Source organism: Andrena cerasifolii, chromosome 5 (genome assembly GCF_050908995.1).
Source record: "Andrena cerasifolii isolate SP2316 chromosome 5, iyAndCera1_principal, whole genome shotgun sequence".
NCBI classification, from domain to species: Eukaryota; Metazoa; Arthropoda; class Insecta; order Hymenoptera; family Andrenidae; genus Andrena; species Andrena cerasifolii.
In genome coordinates this window covers 2344670-2354323 of record NC_135122.1, presented here as the reverse complement: position 1 = coordinate 2354323, position 9654 = coordinate 2344670, and positions in this window count along the sequence as shown.

Sequence of the window (9654 nt, the reverse complement as noted above, 5' to 3'; positions counted from 1 at the left end):
TGAATATTTGATGCTTTAAGATGTACTTGTTTGTTGGAGTGTACCTGAAAGCGCAAGTTTCCGTGTCATTTTCTTTCATTTAAAAAAAATTATCACGGCCAACTATCACGCCACGGACCACATAAACCCATTGACTCGTAACACAGCATCGTACGACATTAACAAAATTCCATATCGGGTTAAAACACCTTTTCCCATGATGTTCCGTTCCAACTAATGTAAGTACGTTATACCCCTCATTGTCTCTCATTCCGAATGGCCTCGCCACTTGGAAAGCCAAGCTCGCAAATATATCCTCACCACTACAATAACTAAATTGTAATTAACCCATCTCAGTCCGCCTCCTCAGGCAGTATACCTGCACGCTCCCCCCACTAGAACGGGGCCGCCCCTTTTATGACCCCACTACCGCTACTATCAGCTTTATCTTACAGAAGCAACCTCAACCCACATCCATACTTTGAAGATACAGCGCAACACAGGGACACGCATGCGCCACACTCACTCTGCTTTCCTGCACTCTGCGGCTTTACCACTCAAAACTGAACGCCGTACCCTTCGTAACGTAGCATTCGCAACATTTCATACTTGTACCGTTTAATTCAAGTTTCTCTGTTCTCAGGTATGCGTTTTTTTTTTTTTTTTTTTGGAAAATTTTCCGCTGAAATACATGCAGGCGATAACTGTCACACTTGTCGGTAACTCCACAACCACAGACGAGGTATAGGATAGACCTATCAACCACCCCAGGGAAGTCCCCGAGTCTTCGGGGAAACGGTGCGGAGTATGCATCAACACCATGCGCGTGAGGGGGGGCAAGCGGACGAATCGCTAGCTTGCTCCCGCATCAAGTCCTCCTCCTCAGGCGCGCTACTCCGCATCCGAGGACGACCACCGTGGAGTTTTAGTGGGTGCAAGCCCCACATATCCCCTGACCCTCCCCCGAGGGTTAGGGGTATCCGTTAGGGATTTCTCCACGAAAAAAAAAAAAAAAAAAAAAAGACCTATCAACCAATGCATTTTTCTGTCACCGGTTTGGGGGGCCCTAGAACCCCCTTACCATTTTTGTGTCGCATGCAACGTTACCGATGAAGCCTCGAAACAGATTGTAACGTTACGTGTGGTAGGAATTAGAATTAAAGAAGTGTAAAATTAGGTCATTCGAAACCCGCGATTTACAAATGATTCTGTTAGCGTAACAATTTAAAAATCATTTTATAAACGTATTCCGTGCAACGACCGAGAAAGAAGGATCACAACAAAACAAGATGCATATATACATACAAGGACACATACGCCTTTTAACCTTGCTGTCCTATTCAGATTTATTTAACGCAAAACAGATTTATTTAACATAACAATTTATATAAACACCAACATTATTTTTGTGGAAGACATGCTTTCATGATGTAACGTGGAATACGTCGTCAAGGACGTACAGAGTTCAAAACCATCGAAGAAATCAACGAAATGAAATAAATCATGCAAAACCATCGAAGAAATGCATGAAATAGAATAAATCATGAAAATCCATCGTAGAGATACATAAAGGAGACGAGAGAATGGAAACATCGATAAGATGCATGACAGGGAAAGAGTCACGTAAAACCATCGAAGAAATACATACCTGAAAGAGAATAAAATTCTGATTAGATATCTAGACCGAACCAAACTCACTGAATGTAAGTTTGGCTCGATCTGGACCCTCAAACTAGATCGTAGGCTTTAGCTTGATAATGCTTTGCACGACGCAATGCATTGGAAAACGTTACCAAGTCCAGGCACACCAACGCGGAGGTACCTACGAAAGTGACCCACTTCTACGAAATATTTCTGGTCCATATTCGACTAATGCATTTTTGAAAATTTGGAAAAAGTCTTATGACTGAAGTTCTTAAACTAAAACTTAATGAAACTATGACTATGGCTAGCTAGTTAAAACTAAGCACCTGTGCAAGTTCTTCCGCGATGTATAAAATTTTAGGTTTAGTGGCTTAAAGTTATTTTAATGCAAGGGAGAAAGAAATTTAAGTTCATATAGCAGCCACTTTGGCAGCAGTCATTTATTATTTTACTATTATTTTATAAAGGGACCATGTGAGGTCGAGATATCAGGTGGTAAGAGTGGCATTTTTGATTTCTCGTAATATTGCCACTAGCGCGTCTTTATATTTAGCACATGCAACGAGCAAGCAAAAGTAGCGAGCATAGTGACAAAGTAGTACCAACAATGATTGTCATTGTTTATTATGAGAATCTAATGACTCGAACGTAATTACTGTTAAGAGAGAAGATTTGAAAGAACTCACACGAAAGAGTTCAACTTCAGAAATGTAACTCGTATTCGATACATTAAGCATCCCGAATGATTGTGAAATTAAAGAACAGAAGTTTAGAATGTTTGAAACGCAATATTAAAACTCCTATCGCGAATTTAAAATTGATTCATTGTATTTTTCTTTAAGTTTACAAAAAAATAATTTTCAAGAAATATTGCACCTTATATCTTGGTTTTCTTACACTTATTGCCGCCATTATCCATTCGCCCCTACATATTACAGTACGCAGATTCTGAGCGTATTTAATTTTCCCGGCATGAGCCGCCATATTGAATTTTAGTTCGAATAGAATCTTTCATAGCTTAGAGGGCGTGAAAATACGGATCCAAAAGTTTTGCTGAAGTTTCCACCCCCTGGCCGAGAGAGTGCGTGGGGCTGTGATCCTCTAGGGAGTGATCACTGATATATATATACTATGGATACGAGATTCCCATAAGCCGGCCGTATAGCGGTTGAAGCGAATTGAAGGTGATTTTAGATGCTAGCGCCTCCACCGTTCGACCGATGTATTAAAGGAAATAGCGCGAAGTTTGAAAAATGTGGCTTATAACAGACTAAATGAATAGTGAAATATAATATAGGTATTATTATATTATGTACATAATGTAGTATAATCATATAATGCGAATTGCTTGTATGATGGTTAAAATTCAAAAAAGTTAATCAGAGCAAATGAAATTCATGAAAATAGTGAAATAAATATATAAATGTAATATAAAACCAACTGAAGTAATGACTAATGAAGTTCGCAAAACGTGAATTTAAAATACTTGTAAACAGTTTTGTCGTTTGCTTTATTGTTATGAATAAAGGAGACGTAGGTATGCATTTCTCATTAGATGAAATTGAATTCACAATAATACTAAAATAAATTTATTAATCTTACAATACATATAAATATATCTGACTCTTCGAGACGTTACCTTGGGAATCCACCTAAGTCCAAGTCAGTTGTATTCACCCAAAATTCATGAATATTAGGTCACACTCGCATCATCATTGGTAAGAGATTGTAGGAAAGAAATCTATGAAATAAGAAATCTTAATTTTTGTTAAATCTTTAATAATTCTATATAAACAATGTTTCATTGCATTTGCCCATTTTGAAGATTTACTTGCTTAACCACTATACACTGCACAATTTAGCTACTTTTGTCAATAAACACTTCGTATCTACTCGCATCAGCGGCAGTTGGCGTCGGTTGGCGTGGCAAAGTGAGGTAAAGTGTGGAGCACCGCGGGTGATCGCGGGGCGAAGGGAAGTATAGTACATCGGTCGAACGATGGTGGCGCATCATGTCAAAAATCCTTCAAATCGCTTCAAGCATCTCCAATCCATAGTATATATATATATATCAGTGGGAGTGATCGGTATAACCGCAGCCATCTTGGAGCAAAACCGGAAATAAACATATCTATCTTTCTACCAGTATTTCTCTCTCTCTTTCCGTCAGTATTTCTGTCTCTTTCTTTTTTACAGCAACCAATTAGCGACTATACACGTTGTTCCGATCACTCCCTAGAGGATCACTATCGTGGCTGACCCTGTGATGCCAGATCGGGGACGGGTTCCCTCGAGTATTTCCCCCACCTCGCGCACACTACGCCGGAGCAGCGTGTCCGTGAGCTCGGCGCTTCGGAGCTGACTCACGGACACGCAGCTCCGGCGTAGTGTGCGCGAGGTGGGGGAAATTCTCGAGGGAACCCGTCCTCGATCTGGCATCACAGGGCTGACCCTCACTCTTCGCTTTCGGGAGGGGAAGACAGCGCTCCCTACAACACGGTCATAGACATATATAGACGGAGCGTGTGCTGAGGGGGGTTGCAAGGTTCGCGGTAAGGGGATGGTGATACAGGCAAATCGGGTAACTCTGTTCCTCCTCGGTGCTATTCGGAAATACAATGACGTTATATATCTATGAAGGATACTTACAAGGGAAGATCCCGAACCCGAAAATTAAAAAAATTCTGAAACTTTGTGAATATATAGGGGATTTCCTCCTGATTATAATGCAATTTTTGGTTGCTGCCGAAATTCACTCTAAGCGGGTGGAATTAACCCCTGAAAATTCGACTATTTTCCGATATTATTTTGTAACTCGCAATCTGTAAGAGATAGGAAAAAGTTTCAATACAAAAGTTACTTCTTTTAATTAGATCTATCATTTGGTGAAAAAATTATTTCACAGTTCACGAGTTATAACAGAAAATCGGAAAATAACCGGATTTTCGGCGGTCAATTACACCCCCTTAGAGTGAATTTGGGTAATGTCGCAAAAAGTTTTCAACAAAACCAATATTAAATAATAGCTTATTCGAAGAGTGCGAATCAGAACTTCGTATCATAAGTACAGGGTGTTATAGAGGATGGCAAAATAAGCACTTTTTCCAATTTCCATTTTGAAGTTAGTGGCCTTTGAAAATTTGATTTTGGAACTTCTGGCAACAGACAATCCTCTGCTCATCTGCTGTCTACGGACGCACGTTGCTTAAACTGTGTATAATAATTACAATGCTTTAAACTGTAAAATTCCAATCTGTTGCCCATCCCTAGTTTTTTTATCGGAACAGCTGCGCAACAGATAAAGGATAACGGGGAAGTTGAAGCAGTGCGCATATGTACACGTAGGCAGTAGATGAGTAAAGACTTGCGTATGGACAAGCATTTGAGAACTTGGGAACCTAATTTTGAAAGGCCTGCAATTGTGTTACATGACATCATATGGGAAAATGGTTCTACGGAAATGTGTTTATTGTATCATTCTCTACAACGCCCCAAATTTTTGACACGGAAGTCTGAATTGGCCTATATTTTATTACTTTGACAAACACTTGTGCGTATGTAAACGAAGCATACATAAAAGCGTAACTGATTTGTATAGGGAATTTCAGAAGCTAATAACTAATTTTTAAAGGACATCCTTAGCTTGCTCATAGGAAGATATTGTACAAACTGATAAAAAAGACAAATAATATTTTTACTTTTGTAATACGGCACACAATACATCTTTCCGTCATGTTTAATAGTAATTATACAAAAAATATCCAAGTAACGGAAGTGGATGTATTAAAGCGTCATTTAATGTAAAAAAATCTGCTTTCGAATAAACAATAAGGCATCGAATAATATTTCGAAACTGACGTCCTCCCGTGCAGAAACTACACGATCGATAGTTAATAACTAATAATCCTGATCGCACCTTAAGGGGTTATGCCTAGTCAGGCGGTCGAAAAGAGGCGAATATTTGTGAATTTTTTTTGAAGAAGCGGAAGCGTATATTTTTACAGAACTTTTTGCGCTTAAAAGAGCAACATTTAAAGAATATTTGGTAATTTTTTCGTAGAAAAATATTTACGTTTATAATAAAATAACAAGCGACATCCATTTTCGCGTGATTTTTGCTGAAAAAAATCAGGATTTCAACTTTAAATAGCGGCCATTTTGTTTTAACTTAATATTTCGGAAAATTCTCTCCGTCAACCTGAGGATACATTAATATACTAACGAAATCTTTTTTGTGTTTTGATTTTAGATAATCTGGTTCCAAATGGCAGTGCTCACCGCAAAACCAAATTTTTAAAAATGCTTCTTGAATGTCGCTTGTTATTTTATTATAAACTTAAATATTTTTCGACGAAAATATTACCAAATGTTCTTTAAATGTTGCTCTTTTAAACGCAAAAAGTTTTGTAAAATTATACGCTTCCGCTTCTTCAAAAAAAATTCACAAATATTCGCCTCTTTTCGGCCGCCTGACTAGGTATAATCCCTTAACCTACTCTACTATAGATAAATAAATTCCTCGGATATCGCTGATTTAAACCTAAACCAGGCACGAATCAGCTTACTTTCGAACCTTCAGCACTAACGATCTTGATTCATGCACAACTAGATCGTGCTAATTGGCCTTAGTGTCACGTCAACCTCTAGATATGTACCACTTTCGAGCATGCTTGCTCCCTTTAGCAGATATTTAAATAATTTTCGCTATAAACAAGACACTTTACAGAGGGAGAAAATCAACAATGCAAAAACTGAAGTCCCTAAGTACTGTAATTTATTAATGGCTGCAGGCAAACTGCAGGAAATTGCAAAATTACAAAAAAGAATAAATTACACTGTCCAACAGCCATTTTTGTCTGTAAGATTCAATAGCTGTTTCTTATAGATTTTTATGCGCTGGAAACGAATCCGCAAACCGTTTGTCGCCATCACCCTCAGTTTTTGAGAAATTCGATTTTGAAAAAAAACTGCAAATTTTCAACTTTGAACATCTTTTGTATCGAAACAGTAATAGTTATTCGGTTGCTTGTTGCGTCAAATATTCTATAAACCCTCCCGAATACAACGATATAAGTTAATATTGGATTATGAACATTTAAATATATTTAAACAACGAATAAAGGGAAAAAGGACACCCGAAATGCACCCATTTTTGAAGATATCTTTCAATTTATTTCCAAAACTAAGGGTGTAGGAGAGAATCTGACTATTCCACGCGATTTAGCAGACATTTTACCATCGGAAAGCATCAACAGAAGTGATAAGTCACGTTTTGTTTTCAACACAGAAGCGAAATAGTTTGGCAAAACGTGCGGCGTCGACAGTGGTAGTCACGCGCGTTAAGCGATTGTGTTACGCTGAGCGGCAGTGGATCGCGCGCCGCCGTTGACTACCACTGTCGGCGCCGCAGGTTTTACCAAACTATTTCGCTTCTGTATTGAACACAAAACGTGACTTACCACTTCTGTTGGTGGTTTCCGAAAGAAAATTTTCTGCTGCATCGCGTGGAGTAGTCAGATTTTCTCCTACACCCTTAGTTTTGGAAATAAATTGAAAGATATCTTCAAAAATGGGTGCATTTCGGGTGTCCTTTTCCCTTTGATCGTTGTTTAAACATATTTAAATGCTTATAATTCAATCATAACTTATATCGTTTTGTTCGCGAGGGTTCATAGATTAATTTGATAGACCATGCAACCGAATAACTATTATTATTTCAACACAAAACATGTTCAAAGTTGAAAATTTGCATTTTTTTCAAAATCGAATTTCTCGAAAACTAAGGGTGATAGCGATAAACGATCTACGGAATGTTAGAGAACAGAAAAAAAGTTCAATTTTGTTGGACAGTGTTTTTGCACTGTGCAGCGCACTCTAATTATGAGACCACGGCAACCACCCAGTTTGCCGAAACTAATGAATAATATCATAAAGTTAAGAACCTCAGTAATTTTCTCGAATTCGAGTAAAATTAAACCAGGTGGACAACAATTCTATTAAAACAAAGATTCAAACCGACAGGATTGAATAGGCAATTTGCAGCTTAGTAAATACTTTTGAACCACGAAATAAGATGAAATGATTATAATAGGCTAATCAACAAGAACACTGGATAGCCGATTAGAACGTTGTATAATAAAGGATATTGAAGACACTTGAAGAAAAGGCAATGCTACATTCAGATTACCGCTAACTCAAAACGATTTTGCCTCGCGACAAAGCAATCGTCCAAAATGTGTTTCCAGCTCTTGCAGGAGTAAGATAAGCGAGAAAGAGGCGGAAATAGTTCTGTCACCACTGATTTGGTTACCATAATAACTGGACCTTAATCACCAAATTGTTACAGGCTGAACTAAAGCACGATACCAGGAATCGGTATCGAAACATAACAAAGCATTTGTGCCAGCAACTGTGGAATAACTATTAAAAACACTTAGAAAAATTACATAAACTAATAACGAAGCCTGGAGAGGGTGGGGGGAGGGAGGGCGTTTTATAACTGAACTGGTTAGAAACAAAATTCCTTTGGCAAGAACTATCTATATTTATGTGCTTTTTGTAGGATCCCCGTTTATTGTTACAGAAAATACATAGGACTGCTGTAGATTCAAATTTCGTCTTACAAAAATTTCTTCCGCACTTACTACTTTTAGTTCAAGAAAATTAATGACTAAGTGTGGATAGTCCTTACTAAAGGAATTTTAACTCCGATTGAATCGTCCGGGTTACAGAACGCCAAATTTTGCCCATTGGTGATTTTGAAGACGCGTTTGCGAAGCAGTAAACACTCGTACAATTTATTTTACAAACTGACTGTGTTCCAACTGCAAATTGTGCGTGGAATTCAGTTTTTATGGGCGACGAGGGTTCGAGGACCCCTTACTTACTACATTCCGTAGTAAACGTCTTACTAAATAACTCGTGCGTCCAAACTTTCGAACGTTAGTGTACGTCGCGACGTGAAGTGTGAAGCCAATGCCTGCTACTCCCATTGGCACGAGATGGTCCGAAAGCGTTGGATATGGGATGAATGGCAGTTTCGCGTTACAAGCGTACGCAAAGTTCGCAAATATCGTTCTTTCGCGGCTTGGCCACGTGGAAGTCAGCAAGTGTTTCCTTCCGAAAATATCAAGTTTGTTTTATTTCCCAAGAACCTTGCGCGATAGTATTAAACGATGACAGAGAGTGTTTCCACATTTGTTGTTTTATGCAAGTTATTTATAACGCCCGCACGCGTTAACATCCGTCTTCGAAGTGCAATGGAGGCTTGCGTAATCAGAGTAACTTAATTTGATGAACACAGAAATTTTAATACGTTTATGTGCAAACTTTTTTTGTGAGCCTGTCGAAAATCGCGAAATTCACCGAAATCAGCGATTCTCGACCTTATTCTGCGATCTTTACGCGTTTATAGCTCAGAGCAACGTTAACAAACGGGTTTTTTTAATTTTCATTACAGGCGCACAAAAAAAGTTTAAAAAGCAGCTATTTTTTTGCTATTCCGATCAATTGCATTTTTTCAAAACGACGAAACGCGTCACTTAACAAACTAATGCTTTTAGCTACTTAAAAAAAATTCATGTCGTTTGGACCAACTGTAAAAAAGTTATGCGATTTTAAAAGTTGTAAACTTTCTTTCGTCCGCCAAAGTAAGTCGAAAAAATGAAATTGTCAGATTTAAATTGGAGGCCGTTTTTCTTTTCAGAAATGTCACTCACTCACTTTTCTTCTTTAGGCATAAAAATAATATTTATTATCGTAAGGCAAGTAAATATGATTAATAATTATGTTTTATAAATAAATATAATAATTATGTTTATTATTATTATTATTATTTCACGGGTATCGTGCCCTTTAGTTTACAATGATAAAAAAGGAGGATTACATATAAACTAAAACTTAAATTATAACTAAAACTAAAGATAAAAACAAAATAAAAATAAATAAAATAAAAACAAAGCTAAACTAAAACTAAAGCTAAAATTAAAATTAACAAGGAGTAACGCAGGACAAGATGGAAAGAAAAAATAC